The following is a 19181-nucleotide window of genomic DNA, read 5'->3' as shown; positions in this document are numbered from 1 at the left end:
TTTGTAGATCTGTGAAATTTTAGAGGGAGGAAAGGGAAGGAAATGATAGAATTGTCTTATTCTCAAAAAATAAAAAATCTTCAAAAACTTAGTCACATCATCAGACAGCAGTCACTCTCAAGTGTTAACGTAATTGGAAATATAAGACCAAATAAAATAAAAATTTCCACATTAATCTTCTTAGAAATGCTTATTTATCTATTTAAGAGAAGAGCCTACCAAACTATGAAAAATAATGAGGATTCTTGAACACATATTGTTATGGGTATAACATGAGTGTGTAAAAGTACATATTACAAAATGTCAGGTGATAATTTTTCCCAATCAAACCAACAAACTTTACTGTGGCTCAGACTGCTTCAGATTTTACTTATTTCATCCCAAGAGCTATAATGCTGTAAGGACTTGACTAGGTGAGACAGGCTTTGCTCTGGTCCATACCTCTGTGAGTCCTGGCATAGAAGGTTCTCTGAAAAGTCTACTACAGGAGCTGTGTGGTCAGCACATGATAAGTGTGATTTACCCACTGTTCACAGGGGACTGAGCCCAGTGCTCAGGTGTGGTCACCAGCTCTCTTCTGCACCACTGTGGGCCTGCACAGAACCTGCTTCTGAAATTGATGGACTAACTCCTCTATGTAGACATTGAACAGGGGTAGAGGATCCTTTTCCTCCAGAAGCCTCTGTTTCTCCAGAGCGTCCTCCAGCATCAGGCCAACCTACTCAGCTTCTATCTCTGGGATGACAAAGTTCCTGTATTTGTGATAGATTGCTGATCTCCTCTCAGGGTTATCAAGGTGTAGCTGTGGTCCTGACGAACAAACCTCAGCAGCATCCCTTGCTTCAGGTCCATGCCCAGCTTGGAGCACAGATTCTCCTTAGGGGTCTTGAGAATATAGAAATCAGATCCATAGGCCTCATCTATGAAATCCAGTGTCCTCATGGTCATAGTCACAGTCACAGTCACAGTCACAGTCACAGTCACAGTCACAGTCACAGTCACAGTAAACTTCTTGTCTAGGATTTCATTGTAACACTCCTGAGTGAACAGCTGAGGTTTCCATGGCTTCTTCACACTCTTGAAAAGCTTTTCATTCTTGGCGTATCTGTATCCCCAAATCAAGCCAGTTTCACCCCACAATCCCTGTGGTGACTCTGGAGGGTAGTAAATTGCAATGGGTAAGTCTACAATGTGCTCTCACTGCCCGTTTTTGTGGTTGATATTGAACTTGGCCATATGAGGTTTGTAAGGTACTCTGTCAGCTTCCATTCTTCTTCAAGTGAGTGCAAGAAGTAGATGGGCAAGCGCTTACAGACACCTTGCCACAGCTGCAGCTTCTGTCACAGGTGCACAGGACACTTGTGCAGTGGCATCACACAACTCTACTTCTTAGTATGTGATGTTTTTGAAAATTCAAATTAAGATGACAAAGATTAAAGGTTGTTAGAGAATGGAGAGCTTGATGTTGATAAGTTTGAATAAGGGATTTTGTAGAGCACTGGAACATTGTATAATAATTATAAATGACTTTTATACATTCTCAAAACTAATAGGACAATAAAACAAAAAAGATGAGATCATATGTAAACTATGGGGTTTACGTAATAATTTTCAGTATTAGCTTTAAAATAAGCAAAATTGAGGAAAAATTTGAATATAAATAATAAGATTATTTTTAATTATCATAAGATAATGAAAAATATAATGGCAGATGAGAATTATGATACAATACAATGGTACAGAAGAATACATTAAAGTGAGTGAAATCTTAAAGGTTCATTTGGAAGTCAGTTGTGTTGGAAGGTGTTTTGCTAGGGCAAATATGTGAAGGAACATTTAGCTGAAGTGGACACAGGTTAAAGGCTAAGGCAGACTTGTGAAGGAACACTTCAATGAAGAAGACACAGATGAAAGGCTGTTCTGCTAAAGCAAGCATGTTAAAGAGCACATGATGAAGGATTCTTTGCTAACAACATGCATGTATTGGTCTGCCTTACACTGCATAGGTGAATTGCATTTGTCCAGACTCCATAGTGAGAAATGAACTAAACAACTTCTGGTGCTGTGCTGCAGTTTCTTGCCTCTTCTGTTGACTGGGACTGATTGGCAGAGTGATGCCAACTGAGACAAACACATGTGCTTAAGAAGGATCTGTGCTAAGGGCAAGAGGAGGACATGTGATGTTTGAAGGAATATAAATCGTACTTGATGGACCATGACAAAGGCTGAGATAGGCTTGCTTGTAGAGAGATAGCTGTGCAATGCTTGTGGGTCTTGAGGCTTCACTGATCTTTGCTTCACTGAGAGAGGCACAGCAGAGAACTTCTCTTGAAGTGTTTGCAAGTGGATTCAGCTGCTGCTGAACTGTAAAGTTAACTGCTGATTTCCAGACAACACAGATCAAGTTCCAAAGAACCTTTCTAAACAGCTCCACTTCCTCAGTATCCTTTCTTTTACACTACCTCTGTTGGATGGTGGGTTACAAGGGAGGTTAAAACATTTAAGAACCACCACAAAAATTTGGTTTTGAAAAATAAAAGTTACATTAAAATTTGTGACTAAAGAGATCGGTCATAAAGCAAATGAACAAAAGAGTAATAAATATGGAATGAGCTGTTCAAAATGTGCAAAGCTAATGTGGGAGTAGCCTAGAGTATAGTAAAGGCAGGAATTCAATACAAGGAGGTGGAAAATAATGAAATGAGTAACAAAATGAGATTATAAATGGAAATAATATTACAGAGGCAATAATGAGTCTATGTGTATGTGTGTGAGAGACACTGTATGTGTATATGTGTATGTGTGTATGTGTGTGTGTGTGTGTGTGTGTGTGTGTGTGTGTGTAGTTTCCAGGAGGAAAGGGTATTCTACCTCCCTACATTGATATACAGTGAGACACAAAACTGAAAAAAAAATGAAGAAAATGATTTCCATGAAATTTCTTAGTTTCTAAATGGTTATGAGAAAAATAAAAACAAAGATGAGTTCTTTTTATCAGGAAAAATGTTTAAAGAGGAGAAAGAGTTTTAACATACTGTTATTTTTCTATCACTATTATGCTATCTACTGTTAATATTCATCTAAAATGATGTGTCTCAAAAATGTGGTCAGATGCAAAAGGAAGAAGGCAGAAAAATAGTATGATTATTTTTTAATGCTTTGGATAACAGGACTATCTTATTGTTCACAATATGATTGCAATATTATTATATCATTAAAATGTAAGAAAGAAAAAATAATATAAATGAAACAGTTCTTATATGTGTTTCAGAATGGTGAATATATTAGCCATTTTGTTAGTAGTGCACAAATACATACTAGTAGTTCATTGGCAAACCATATATTTTATTGAATTGCTTATAGAAATGTGTAAAACAAATCAGTCTGTGGAGAGCAAGGATGTTTTTAATTAAACCTACAACATTGCCTTCTGCATGCTACACTGATGTTAAGAACAAAGATGATGTTTTCATGGCCAAGGTGCCAGTGTAAGAACACAATAATTGTCCCCACAAGAGCCCACGTATCCTAGCACAGCAAGCCCTGGATATTCCAACATAGTTGAACCATCAGACAAAGACCAGGATTCCAACTATAAAAAGATTATAGAAGTTCCAAAGAGGAAATGAATCAATCCTTTATAGAAATCCTGGAAATAACAATTTGTGCGTATTTATAAACTTCTTAAAGAAACTCAAGCAATTAAAAAAACAAAAGGAGTTGAAGGAAACAAATAAAAGTCTTCTAGACCTAAAAACATGGAAGAAAATAGAAGCAATAAAGAAATCTCAAACTGAGGCAGTTTGGGAAATGAAAAATTAGGAATTCAAACAGGAAGCACAGAGACAAGTTTCACCAGCAAAATATAAGAGATATGGGAGAATCTCAGGCATTGAAGATATGATAGGACAAATGGATACATCGGTTAAAAAAATTGCTAAATTAAAACAATTACTGACACAAAACGTACAGGAAATATGGAGACTATCAAAGACCAGATATAAGAATATAGGATTTCAGTAATAATAGGAGGGAGAAGAATCCCAGCTCAAAGGTCCAGAAAAACATTTTCAACATAATCATTAAACAAAATTTTCTAACCTAAATTAGGAGATTCCTATACAGGTACAAGAAGCATACAGAACACAAAATAGATTGGATCAAAAAAGAAAGTACTCTTACCACATAAGAATCAAAACATTAAATACATATAAAAACAAAAGAATATTAAAAATTTCAAGAGAAGAGAACCAAGTAATGTATAAAGGCCAGGTTATTCAAATTGCATGTGTCTTTTCAGTAGAGTCTCTAAAAGCCAGAAGGGCCAGTACAGATAAACTGCAAACTCTAAGAAACCACAAATCCAGCCCAGCTTAATATACCTAGCAAAGTTTTCAATAACCATAGGTGGAAGATAAGATATTTCATAGTAAAATAAAATATAAATAAAAATTCTCTGTGAACCAAGTTCTAGAGTAGGTTTCAGAAGGAAAACTCTAACCTAAGGAGATTAACTACAGCCAAGAACACACGGGATATACATAATGTCACACCAACCAAACTAATCAAAGGAAACACCCCCCCCACACACACACACACACTAACATAAAACTGTCACCCAAAACAACAACAAAATACAGGAACTAACAATCATTGGTCATTAATATGTCTCAATATCAATGTTCTCAATCCCTCAATAAAAAGACACATGCTAGACTAATATGTATTCCTTCTGCTGAATATATGAAACACACCCCAACATTAAGGATAAGCATTACCTCAGAAAATAATTGAAAAAAGATTTTCCAGGCAAATAGACTAAAGAAGAAAACTTATGTAACTATTCTAACATCTACCAAAATAGATTCAAACCCAAATTAATTTAGGATATGTAGATGTATACCACATGTTCATCAAGGAAACATCCACAAAGGTGATATTCCAATTCTTAACATCTATGCCCCAAATGCAAGGGCACAAATGATTATAAAGGAAATATTATCATAGCTTAAATAATACATCAAGCTTCACACAGTAATAATGGGAGACTTCAATATCCCACTCTTATCAATGGACCAGTCATCCAGACAAAAAGTAAGCAGAGAAATACTGGATCTAACAGAAATAGACATTATAATCAAATGGACATAACAGGTATTTACAGAACATTTCACCCAAACTCAAAACAATATACCTTATTCTTAGCATCTTATTTGAACTTTCTCCAAAACTGACACATGTTTTAACACTGATCAAGAAAATAGAAATAACACCATTAATCAGACCACTATCGATTAAAGCTGTATATCTGTAAGAATAAAACAACAGAAAGCTTGAACACTAATGGAAAATAAACAATTCTTTACCAAATGAAAAAAAAATCATGTTGAAAATGAAGAAAGAAATTACAGACTTTATAGAATACAACAAAAAATTTTAGGTATGCTGTATATTCAGGGATCCCTAAACTTCTGGAACAAAATGAAAATGGTGCTAAGAAAGTGCATGATGCTAAACAGGAGCAGTTGGAAAGATTTCAAATTAACACCTTAGCAACACACCTGAAATGTCTAGGACAAAATGAAGTTGACATAGCCAAGAGGAGGAGATAGTAAGAAATAACCAAACTAAGGGCTGAAATCAATAGAAACAAGAAAATAATATAAGATATCAATGGAAAAAAAAAACTGGTCTTTGAGAAAAATCAATGAGTTAGACAAACATATCCAAATTATCTAAAAGACAGAGACAATATACAAAGTAACATGATCAGAAGTAATAATGGGGTCTAACAGCAGAAACCTAGGAAATGTAAATTATAATAAGGACATACTTTAAAAATCTCTACTTGACCAAATGGAAAACATTGAAATTAAGTTCAAAAAATCAGTAGCCTTCCTATATGTAAATGAAAAATGGACTGAGAAATCAATAGGGAAACTAACACATTTTATAGTTGCCTCAAATAATATAATGTATGTTGGAGTAATTCTAACTAGACAAGTGAAAATTTTTATGATGAAATCTTCAAGTTTTTGAAGAAAAAAATTGAAAATGATATGAGAAACTGGAGGATATATTCCCATACTCATGGATTAGTGGATCGGTAGCTTTAACAGTTCAAATGATCATCTTACCAAAAGCAATTTACATATTTAATTCATTCCCCATCTAATTCTCAACACTATTTTTTATAGAACTTGAAGGGACAGTTCTGAAATTCATAGGAAAAAACAAAAAACCCAGGTAAGTAAAATAAATCCTCAACAACAACAACAATCAAACTACTGGAGTTATCCCTATCTCTGATGTTAAGTTGTTCTGCAGAACTATAGTAAAACAAACAAAAGAAAAAACCAAAAAACCCAAAAAACAAAAGCAAAATAACAAAGTAATAACCAATCAAAGGGAAAACCCTTGGTATTAGTATAAAAATAGACACGTTAATAGAATATAATCAAATTGAAGACCTATATACTGATTTGAATATATACATTTATTTTTTAATGAAGAAGCCAAAAATATATATGAGAAATAAAATAATTCCTTTTCAATAAATGATGTAAGTTGAACTGGATGTATGCATGTAGAATACCAATATTTCCATACTTATCACCTTGAACAAAATTCAAATTCAAGTGGACCAAAGACCTCTACCAAATGCACTGAAAGAAGAATGTAGCCTTAAACTAATTAATAGAGAAAACAGATTTCTGAACAGAACAATAGGGTATAAACTGATATATAATTAATAAATAGGACCTAATAAAATTGAAAAGCTTCTATAGGACAAAAGTGACTGTTTATTGGACAATAGAGCAGTATACAGAAAAAAAGTATTTTTACCAGGTTGAAGTCTGATAGAGTACTGATATCCAAAATATATAAACAACTCAAGAAACTAGATATCAAATAGTCAAATAAGTTAATTAAAAGCATGGTACAGATATAAACATAGAATTCTTAGTAGAAGAAACTAAATGAACAAGAATATATTAAAAATCTTTAATTAATCAGAGAAATGCAAGTCAAAACTACTTTAACATCCCATATTATACCTGTGGTAATGTATTACTTACACTATGGATACAGACTGGGTATCACCAGTCATGCTGATCATTCTATCAGCTACTTGATAGCCTTTCAAAATATTGATACAATATTATGGTTTTCAAAGAATTCTCTTCTGGTATTTTATTAATTGTTGCAGCTGCTTATGGTAAATAATTTAGTATATATTTAATATCACTAGTGCCCTGGGATTATTAAAGTTAAAGATGCAATTAAAGACAACAATAACAGTAAAAGCATAATTACTAGAATCAGAAAAAAATATCAGCAAGCTCTTATAACATTGCATCTTTCAGGACTCCCTGGTGTCTTTCCATATGTACATTTTCTTCAACTGGGAGTCGGTATGTCAGTTTACTTAGAAAACTTGAATTGATAATATAAACTATACAAAAGCATACTTAGGTTCCAATATTTACACATGGATAGATATTTAATATATTGAATACTACTATACTGCTATTCATTCTTAGTATAGTGTAAAGAAATTTCTATGTCATTCGATACAGGCTTTACATAGAAGAATATTACCAAAATAAACTTCATCTTGCATGAACTTAGAGGTGTATGTTAGTTTTGTTAAGTACTTTTTATTATTCCAATTTTGATTGGTATAAGCTGTACAAATCTGGGGTACACAAACACATTACGTGTTCTTTAAATCTTCACAAGTATATCTGTCCCTAAAAGAACTACTTATCTCTTTTTGGTTAAAATCTCTAAAAATATTTTTGTGAGTTCACTTCTATTTTCTTTAGGGTTTTATTGATGTGAAGAGACACCATAACCAAGGCACCTCTTCTAAAAGAAAGCAGTTAATTTGGATTAGCTTATGTATTCAGAGATTCAGTCCATTATTCTCATTATGAGAAACACGGTATCATGCAGGCAGACTTGGTGCTGAAGGAGGAGCTGAGAGTTCTATATCTTGATGAACAAGCAGCAGAAGGTTTCTGTCTCAATACTTCCAAAGCTTGAGCATACATATGAGACCTCAAACCCTGCATCCACAGTGACATTCTTCCTCCAACAAAGCCATGCACACTCCAACAAGACCATACCTCCTAATAGTGCCACCACTCCCTATGGGCCAAACATTCAAACACTTGGTTCTATGTGGGCTGTCTATTCAAACAGCCATATGTTTAATAAGAAGTAACAATAATAGTATAATTGGTGTATTTATTTTAAATTTTGTTCTAAAATTATTATTCTCTAGGTTCTACTAATCTGCAGGCTAAATTTTTATGTATAGTGAAGTTATAAAGAATACTTGTTTCAGTTAGTTGATTAGCTGATTCTGATATTTAGAATAACATGACATAAGATTCTGAAGACAGGCTTGACTTTTCTCTCAAGATGTTTTACTAACTGCATATATCTATTACCTTTCTTACATAAGTCATTCTGAGATTATTTAATTATTATAAAATAATGCCAATCATATATAACACCAGAAACTGTGAAAACATCATGGGTAGAAATGAATTTGAGAAATTTTCTACAGGATAGTATAAAATTATTTTCTAATATAAAGATCTAAAACAAAACCCTATCTTGTAAAAATAGCACTCTACAAACAAAAAAAAAAAATCCTATAATTGTATTTTTCCTAAAGATATTTAAAATAGCTGAAATATTATGGACAAGAATTGGTTTAATGTTTAATTAAGGTGATTATTGTCTTCTATTTTTTTGTATCAGGGAAGCAAATAATAAACAAAAATGCATTTGTTTTCACATTAAATCTGCTTTTGGATTTGGAAGACAGTATGCAGGAGTTGCTGGAATGCTATCTTGGTGATACGCTACCATTTTACACTGCTGCGATGGATGCAGCACCAAGAGGCAAAGTTCTGGGGAGTTTGTCTCTAAATTGCTTTTTGCTGTGGGGGTTCCTTCTCATGTTTCTCATTGCTGAATTCCTCCTGCATCTAGCATGGTGTGATTGGGCATGCAGAGACTGTCTCAAGTCTGGTGTGAGTGCTTCTTGACAGACAGCCTACTATATTGAGCAATTTTCCTACAGATCAATATGAAGATGGATTTTTATACAATAATATTATTTAAGTAAAAAACCTTGGAACAAGTTAATGTTCAAAGAAAACATTTATTCTAGATTGGATGTCCGAGTTCCTGGATTTTGGGATCTAGGGATATCTTCACATATTTCAGTGTGCACCATGAAAAGAAAGGGTTATGAATAAAGAGTAAATAATTCTATTATGAGCATAAGAAAAGAGAATAGATGATTAGTCAGTGTAGCTAAGCAACATTTCAAAACTAAGTTGTAAAATAGAGGATAATCTATCATTTCTGTGTTAATAAGAATTATCATCAGGTAAGTGTAGGAAAAAAATTGCTATTATAGACTAGCTTGTTTAAGTTCTGTTAAGCAATGACAAAAGAATTATTGCTTTGGGATTATAATAAACTTGAAGAGAGAAAGATAAATGGGAAATGTTTAGTCAGGTGTGAGTTTCAAAAGAAGATTTCATAATCAATAATCCTGTTGCAATTTCTTTTTTTTGTAATGACTAATTTTTTCATGAAGAATGTGTTCTTGTGATAACTGATTTGGGAGCATATGTAACTTCTGAATATGAGGTAATCTTTTTTTCTCATTTAGTATTTTTTCTCTTATGTGGTAAAAAAATGCTAAATGTAAAAATAAATTTGTTCTAGCTTTGATTTGCTCACTAAACAATTAGAGATATATACACATACATGTAAAGTTGGTTGGAGCTTTGCTCTATTCACCAAAAGTTTGTATGTGTAGGTATGGATATATAATTGGGGGAGCTTACTTCATTTACCAAATGTGTGTGTGTGTGTGTGTGTGTGTGTGTGTGTGTGTGTGTGTGTTTATGCACATGCATGCGCATGAGAATGTTCCTTCATCATTTTTTTTCCAGCTCCAGAGAATGATTTTCCTCCCTCAGAGAAAGGTCTGCTTTAATCAATTCTCAATTGTACACTTGCCTCCATTTACCCCAGATATTGAAACTGGCCTTCGATATGATTTTCCTAGGTTCAATCAGGAAAATAAAAACACCAAATTCACTATTTGAGGAAAGCAGTCTAAGACAGAGGAAAAATCATACCTGACCTTTGGATAAATTGATTGGGAATTTGGACTATGATGACATATAACATATTCTTAGAGACTGCTTCTAAACTATTAGTTAATGTAAAGTTGAATCCTTAAAATGAATTGTGCATGAAAGACTCTGTAGCAGTTTCTGTTGTGGGACAACCTAGGTGTTGGATACAGAAAATATGGTTCATTTACACAATGGAATACTACTCCTCTATAAGTGGCATGAACATCCCGAGTTTTGCAGGCAAATGGATGGAACTAGAAAATACCATCCTGAGTGAGGTAACTCAGACCCAAAAGGGTATGTATGGCTTGTACTCACTAATAAGTGAATCTTAGCCAAAAATATACAGAATCCCTAGGAAACAAGCTACAGATCTCCAAAAGGTTAATAAGCTGAAGAGCCCAAGTGAGGATGCCTCAATCCCACTTAGGAGGGAGAAGACAGAAATCGCAGGAGTGGGGAGGGAGGGACCTGGGTGGGAAAGAGAACAGGGAGGAGAAAAGGGGAACATGATCATGTACTGGGTGGGAATAACAGGATAGAGGTCCTGAGGGCCAGCAGAAAGAATGGAAACAGGCAACCTCAGGAGTTAGGAGGTGGAGGGAACCTCTAGAATGTACCAGAGACCTGTGAGGTGAGAGAGACTCGGGACTCAAAGGGAGGGACCTGAGATGAAATGCCCTACTGTGGGGAGCAGGAACTTAAAAGAGGCCACCTCCAGCAGAAAGACTGCCATCCCACAGTCAAAAAATCTGATCCATAATTGTTTCTGCCTGAAAGAACTGCAGAGAGAAAACTGGAGAAAAGTCTGAGGAAAAGGAGGTTCAGCGGCTTGCCCAAATTGGGATCCAACCCAAGGGAAGGCCTCAAGGCCTGACACTATTACTGAGGCTGTGATGTGGTCACAAAACGAGGTCTATCATGACTGCCCTCTGAAAGACCTCTGGAGTCTTTCAGAGATCCTCTGGGATCCTCTGAGACTGTGTCCCTGCTTCTGACTGCAGCTACAACTGCCTCTGTTGAGTCATGGAAACTAGATTTCAGCTACTTATTACATGTGGACTTGATCCCTCCTATTGGAAACTGTGATTAAAAGACAAATAGGAATGAGATTCCCATGGAACGGTGTTTAAAACAAAGAAGCATGTTGTCCTGCCAAGCTACAAACAGGTAAGCAAACAACATCTTTCTGCAAGAACAAGCTTGGTTTTTAATGCTGTGGATTCATAGAGTGGTTATCAATTGTTAAGAACTAGAGGCACAAAGAGACATCAAGTGCTGCTTGAAGATTATAACATAGTCACATAATTTCCTTCTACTCTTCCCTCCACCCACATCTTCCCATATATACCATCTTGCTCTGTTTTAAATATACAGCCTCCTTTTATGTCAGTTGATGTGTGTGTGTGTAACCAAACACATAAACACAATCTCTTTATTCTATATAATATTGTTTATACATATGTTTATGGTGCTGAACATTTGGTGTTGGATAACCAGTTGGTATGTTCTCTCCTGGGGAAGAGTATTTTCCCACTCTAAACATGTCTTAGCTACCTATAGTTCTTTTTGTACAGTAAGGGCTCACGGTATCTCTCTCATCTACGCAAGCACATCTATGAGAATTTCATTTTTCATCCACCTCCAATCTGCCAGTTTTTTTGTCTGACCTCAAGTGCAGAAAAGAAATCAATAGGTATCTAAAGCATACGAACAAGGGTCTAAAATAGAATGCTTTCTTGTCTTTTATGAGGCAACATACAACCTTCTGCATATCAATGTAAGAATGTTTTTAATAAGTGATAAATCTAATCTGATACATATTAGCTCTAGATCAGAATCTATATAAAATTATCTATACAATTGGCCTATCATTTTAAATTCCTTGATGTAATTAGATTGCAAAGTATAGTTTCCTAGATCCCAGTAGATGTTTAGAAAGTAATGAATGGAAACTAATATAAGAAAAAACTATTCATTTTGCCTCATTATCATGTAGAACATTTTAGGCTATTGTTCAACTCATGACTTGTGAACAGATTAATTTATGGGTATTTTGCTCCACTATTAATATTTAGTTAAATGCTCATAGTCTCGATTCAAAAATATTTAGGAAATTAGTTGAGATGCTCATTTCTTTTAAAAATAATAGAATGTTATTATTCTATACTTCAATTCCCTACAACTAATAATTTATGCATCAAAATAAACTTTCCATATTATTTTCAACTGATTCAATATATTATACATTTTTGTTAATTTTTGAAACTCTATCTGAAATGAAGATATTAAATTCAGAATCTTTCCGGTTCTCATACAAAATGACCATGAAAACTCACAAATTTTAATCTAAAACTATGTGTACAATTTTATTGGTAAGTTAAAAGCTTGTCAGACTTACATTCTTTTCCGTATCCCAGAGACTTTATAACCAGTTAATGTAAACTCATTTTTTGGCATTTTTATTAGATATTTTTCTTCATTTATATACCAAATGATATCCCCAATGCCCCCTATTCCCTCCCCAGCCCTGCTCCCCAACCCATCCACTCCTGCTTCCTGGCCCTGGCATTCCCTTGTACTGGAGCATATGATCTTTGCAATACCAAGGGCCTCTCATCCCATTGATGGCTGACTAGGCCATCCTCTGCCACATATGCAACTAGAGACACAACTCTGGGTGTTACTGGTCAGTTTATATTGTTGTTCCTCATCCAATGACATCTAACTATGAATAATCTGAAAACAGCAATAAGAGAATAGTTTGGTTTTGTTAGTATTATTTTGATTATTGAGCACCATAACCAAAATTCATTTACTTGGTGAAAGGCTTGTTTTTAATATTGTTAGATGTTCCTACATAAATTAATTACAAAAAGTTGATATGTAATTAAATGAATGGAGCTGTATGAATGTGCTTTTTGAGGGAAACTTTCTTAGCACAAAAATTAATTCATGTTATTACTTTCTTTGTTATCAATATAATCTGCTGATGGATGGTTATTATATAGAATATATCAAGTAAATCTTTGGAATAAATTATATCAAATATTACCTTATTCTAAAGCTGTGAAAAGTTATAATATAATAATAGTGTCTATAGGGGGAAAAGCCGGGTTTTCTGTGATGTTTAGAAAAGTCTGGCATTTCAAATAGAAATTGTTCAGGAATAGTTTTTGTCACATAACTATAGGTAAAAAAATGGTTGTATTCTTGCCTGTTACATAGTTCTACTTTGATTTTACAAGTTTTTAGCTTACTAATCAAACAAAATGAATCCATATTTAGTGTCAATAACACTTAGATGCAGAATGCTGACATTCACATGCATGACTTTCCTAGTTAGAACTATAATTTGCTTATTATTATGCTTTTCCCAATTTAAAATCAAGCCACCTTTATTTCTCTTATACATTTTCATGCTGCCTGTTTATCCCTCTGGCTGTGAAGCTCACAAATGCTAAGTAAGCCATGCTTTTTCTTAGAGATAACATTAATACTGTGATGGAAAACATTAATACTGTGAATGAATCTTAGCACTAACTGTTAAGCACTGGTCCAGCGCCTATACAGTGAAATAGACCCACTAGTGTCAAGACGTGTACATCCATGTAATCCTACCTAATAATTTCTAAATAATTGGTAAAAGGCAAATCACACTTGTACAGGTTCATGTTAGTAAGAACTCCAGGAATAAATTGAGTGATAATAATTCCAGAGATGTTTTATTTTAACCATAGAAAATAATTTAAACACATACAACCTAAATAGAATCCTAGTTTCAAACCGTGATAGCATTTTCTTTTCTTTTTTTATTAGATACTTTATTTAAATTTCAAATGTTATCCCCTTTCCTCACTCCCCCCCCCCCGAAAACCCATTATCCTATTTCCCCTCCTCCTGCTCACCAACTCACCTATTCCTGCTTCACTGTCCTGGCATTTCCCTATACTAGGGCATTGATCCTTCACAGGAACAAGGGCCTCTCCTCTCACTGATGTCCAGCAAGGCCTTCCTCTGCTACATTTGTGGTTGGAGCCATGGTTCCTTCCATGTGTACTCTTTGGTTAGTGAGTTAGTCCCTGGGGGCTCTAGGGGTACTGGTTGGTTCATATTGTTGTTTCTCCAATGGGGCTGGCTGAAAACCCATTTCAGCTCCTTGGGGCCTTTCTATAGCTCCTACATTGGGGACTCTATGCTCAGTCCATTGGTTGGCTGTGAGCATCCACTTCTGTATTCGTCAGACATTTGCAGAGCCTCTCAGGAGACAGCTATATTAGGCTCCTGAAAGCAACCACTTGTTGGCATCCACAATAGTGCCTGGGTTTGGTACCTGTATAAGGGATGGATCCCAAGGTGAGGCAGTGTTAGGAACTAAATGGGTGTAGGGAAAAGAGGTTGAAGGAAAATAGTCCATGTCTGGCCAGATTTCCTCCCATGCTCTGAACAGGGGGATGAGGGAGGGCTGCCAGACGCTTTCCACTAGGCCCTGAGTGGGCATCTAAGCCACTGATCCCACTCAGAAGGGGGTGGACAAGGGGCAGCCCCTGATTCCAGAGGCCCCGGGTGACACCCTCACCCCCAGGGTTATGGGAGAGAGGGCTTAGGGAGAGAGGTCCCCACCCAGGTAAGAATCCTTAGTCTGGGCCTTGGCTGGAGCACAGGAAGGTCTTCCATCAGCAGATTAGAAATGGCTCTTTAGAAGAAAGCCTATACCATTGTCAAAGCACAGTGGGCCTTGATGAACAGAAATAGTCTATGGTTTTAGAGCTTTATTATAGAAAGGCAAGAAGAAAATAGAGATGGTAGAGAGACAGAGACCGGCCATGGCCAAGAGGAAAGGAAGGGGAAAGAGAGAGAAAGAGGAAAGGCTAGAGAGTAAGACAGAGAGAGTAAGAGGGAGAGTAAGAAAGTGAGAGGAGAGTAAGAGGAGAGGAGAGAGAAAGAGAGTGAGGTGGGGCCAAGTAGCCCCTCTTATGGTGGGTTGTACTCTTTATTGTTGCTAGGTAACTGGGAGGAGTCTAGCCTGAGGTCGGAAGCTTGGGACATTGTCTACATGACTACTAGCCATGCTTGTCCTGTGGGGGATGTGGGGCAGTAATTTTGATAGAAGCCTTGAGTCCAGGAGACTTGAGGGAATGCCTACCATGCCATGTAGGTGAATTATCACCACATGGGGGTTCAGACCTCAGCTCAACTGGAGACTAGACTGTCCATAGCCCATTGCCCCACAAGTCAGTCTCTAAATGGCTGTTTCTTCAGTGTCTGCTCCATACTTTGTCTCTGCATCTTAAACCATGGGTACTTTGAAGCCCCCTCTAAGAAGAACCGAAGTATGCACACATTGATCTTCCTTCTTCTTGAGCTCCATGTGGTATGTGAATTTTATCTGAGATTCAAGGTTAACATCTTCTTATCAGTGTTTTTTTTGTGACTGGGTTGCCTCACTCAGGATGATATTTTCTAGTTCCATCCACTTGCCTTACAATTTCATGAATTCATTGTTTTTAATAATGTCCTTATTACATGCTGGAACATATTCTGTGTATATGCCAAGGAGAGGTATAGTTGGGTCCTCAGATAGTACTATGTCCAATTTTCTGAGAAACCATCAAAGTGATTTTCAGACTGATTGTACCAGCTTGCAATCCCACCAGCATCTAGTGTCACCTGAGAGTTTTATCTTAGCCATTCTGACTGGTGTGAGGTGGAATCTCAGGGTTGTTTTGATTTGCATTTCTCTGATGACCAAGGATGTTAAACATTTCTTTAGGTGCTTCTCAGCCATTCAGTATTCCTCAGTTGTGAATTCTTTTATTAATCATTATTAATTATTATTATTATTATTATTATTATTAATTATTATTTAGCTCTGTACCTAATTTTTTTAATAGGATTATTTGGTTCTCTGGAGTCAAACTTCTTGAGTTCTTTGTATATACTGAATATTAGCCCTCTATCTGATGTAGGATTGGTAAAGATCTTTTCCCACTCTGTTGGTTGCCTTTTTGTCCTATTGACAGTGACCTTTGCCTTACAGACGCTTTGCAATTTTATGAGGTCCTACCTGTCAATTCTTGATCTTAGAGCATAAGCTATTGGTGTTCTGTTCAGGAAAATTTCCCCTGTGCCCATGTGTTAGATGCTCTTCCCCACTTTATTTTTCATTAGTTTCAGTGTATCTGGTTTGATGTGGAGGTCTTTCATCCACTTGGACTTGAGCTTTGTACAAGAAGATAAGAATGGGTCAATTTGCTTTCTTCTACAAGCTGACCTCCAGTTGAACCAGCACCATTTGTTGAAAATGCTGTCTATTTTTCACTGNATGGTTTTAGCTCCTTTGGCAAAGATCAAGTGACCTTAGGTGCGTGGATTCAGTTCTGAATCTTCAATTCTATTCCACTGATCTATCTGCCTATCACTTTACCAATACCATGCAGTTTTTATCACTATTGCTCTGTAATACAGCTTGAGGTCAAGGGTGATTATTTCACCAGAAATTCTTTTATTGTCAAAAATAGTTTTTGCAATCCTGGTTGTCTTATTATTCCAGATGTATTTGCAAATTGTTCTTAGTAACACTATGAAGAACAGAGTTGTAATTTTGATGAGGATTGCATTGAATCTGTACATTGCTTTAGGCAAGATGGCCTATATTAATCCTACCAATCCCGAGCATTGGGAAGATCTTTCCATCTTTTGACATCTTTAATTTCTTTCTTCAGAAACTTGAAATTCTTGTCATACAGATCTTTCACTTACTCTGAGTAGCACCAAGGTATTTCATACTATCTGTGACTATTGTGAAGGGTGTTGCTTCCCTAATTTCTTTCTCATCCTGTATATTCTTTGAGTAGAGCAAGACCACTGATTTGAGTTCATTTTATATCCAGTCACTTTGGTGAAGGAGTTTATCAGCTTTAGGAGTTCTCTGGTGAATTTTTTGATGTCACTTATGTATACTATCATATCATCTGCAAATAGTGATATTTTTACTTCTTCCTTTCTAATTTGTATCCCTTTGATCTCCTTTTGTTGTCTAATTGCACTGTCTAGGACTTCAAGTACTATATTGAACAGGTAGGGAGAGAGTGGAGAGCATTTTCAGTAAATTGGTGAAGGTATCAATAGATGTGAGAGCAGTTCAAAAAATATTTTGAGGATACAGAAACACACATGCATTTAGATTAATTACTTTCTTTAATTTAATTTTGGTTAATGAATAATTGGTGTCATTTATTTTGGATTATATATCCAGTGTGTATAAAGGTTTTGAATCTTTTTCCACAAATTTGAAAAAACACATCTTGACAAAGTATTTAATCTTAAATCAATAATGATTTCTTTAACATTAATTAGTAAAACAAATCATAATGCTTGAAGCATATGTATTTTAGATCCACATTTAGCAGATTAAGATGATTTAAACATTTATTGTCCACATAATAACTATTTTTGTAATCCACAAACCAGTACTCAGAAAGATTAATTTTTGATCCATTCATGTGAAATAATACAGAATTATGTTGTTTTAGGTAAATGACTATATTGTTTTTGATGTGTTCAGATAGTTCTCAAATAGGAACATTTAATTATAAAAATATTTTATGTTATTTGTTTATAAAATTTTTCTCATAACACATCATGTTGTCAAATACAATATATATTTGGAATATTCCCTACATAAAGGAAAAAGTAAAGTCAACAGGATATATGTCTTGACTAAGAAAAATAAATTGGTCATTCCATCAAATGTTTTTATTTTGGATGCAACAAGTTCAAAGAAAATAAATTATTTAGAGAATGCTTTCTATCCTGCAATATGAAATAAACACTCATTCATGAATATGCTTTGGAGATTCAATTAAGAAAGAAAAGACCATGAGGAGACAGTCCTTAACTTCTGTATGTTTTCTGAGCAAATGATTTTATATTTGACTTTCTTTTCTCAAAAATTTCTTTGATTTCTTTTGTTATTATTTTTTTTCTAACTCTTGTGAGGTTATCTGTAATAGAAGTATATAACTCATACTCTCTATTTTGATGGATTTTAGCATTTAGACCATGCTTTAAAATATAAACATCATATGTAAGAAATAGAATCTCTAAAAATGGAACATATACTATACTCACAAGAGAAATACACCCCATTATGCCTTGAAATTAGAAAAATATGCTGACAGAAGAGATACTGAAAAATATATTTGAAACCAGAATAAATATTTCAAGAAGATAAAAATTTCCAAAGAACACTTCTAATTTTGGGGTTAAGGATATCCTATATATGATATTTAGAATGATACACTTATAAAATTTTCTTAATCAGAAAACTTGCTACAAGTAGAAAAGTCAAGCAACAGTTTCCACTTCTAGGGTCTCTGATTTTTCCCTAATGCTATCTTTAAGTTGAACCCATGTTTTGTCAGTAACTTCTGACAGCACTTGGCATTGGAAAATTAGGAGACAATCAGTTTTGCACACTGTAAACTTTCTCAGGAAACTTAACAATATAACTACCAACTGAATTGCAGTCTAGGACATCTCTCCCTTTCCATCTCCCCCTCCTCCTCCCCCCTCCCCCTCTCCCTCTCCCTCTTTTCTTTTCTCTTCTCTCTTTCTCTCTCTGCTAGAATATCTCACCAGACCATACTTGTATCAGAATTTGAATATTTCTTAAGCTACTCTGGTTGACTCCTTAATCATTAGCAATCAGTACTACCAATATGAAAACTGATCTTCTTTTGCCATATGCTTTCAATCTCAGAAAGTATAATAAACTGAGAAATAAAATATTTATATTTAAGCACTTCTCTGTTGTTGGAAAAACATGTGTCTATTTATACAGTAAAAAGAAATAACTTGGTAAATTTTGTATCAGTGAACTGGTATTTGAAGATGAACATGTCATCTAGGCTAGAAGAAATACTGGCTTTGTAAATCAGAGACTTGAAAATTATGTTTTAATTTATTGTAATAATTATATATTTGTTGCACTTTTTCCTTGAA

General features: G+C 35.0%; 1 pseudogene; it reads right to left on the bottom strand.

The window, feature by feature from the left end:
- Positions 1-553: 553 nt before the first annotated feature.
- LOC110317975 lies at positions 554-1373 on the bottom strand (annotated as a pseudogene).
- Positions 1374-19181: the final 17808 nt, after the last annotated feature.

This window comes from Mus pahari, chromosome 3, assembly GCF_900095145.1.
Source record: "Mus pahari chromosome 3, PAHARI_EIJ_v1.1, whole genome shotgun sequence".
Taxonomy (NCBI): domain Eukaryota; kingdom Metazoa; phylum Chordata; class Mammalia; order Rodentia; family Muridae; genus Mus; species Mus pahari.
This window is presented reverse-complemented; position numbering and strand designations above follow the sequence as displayed.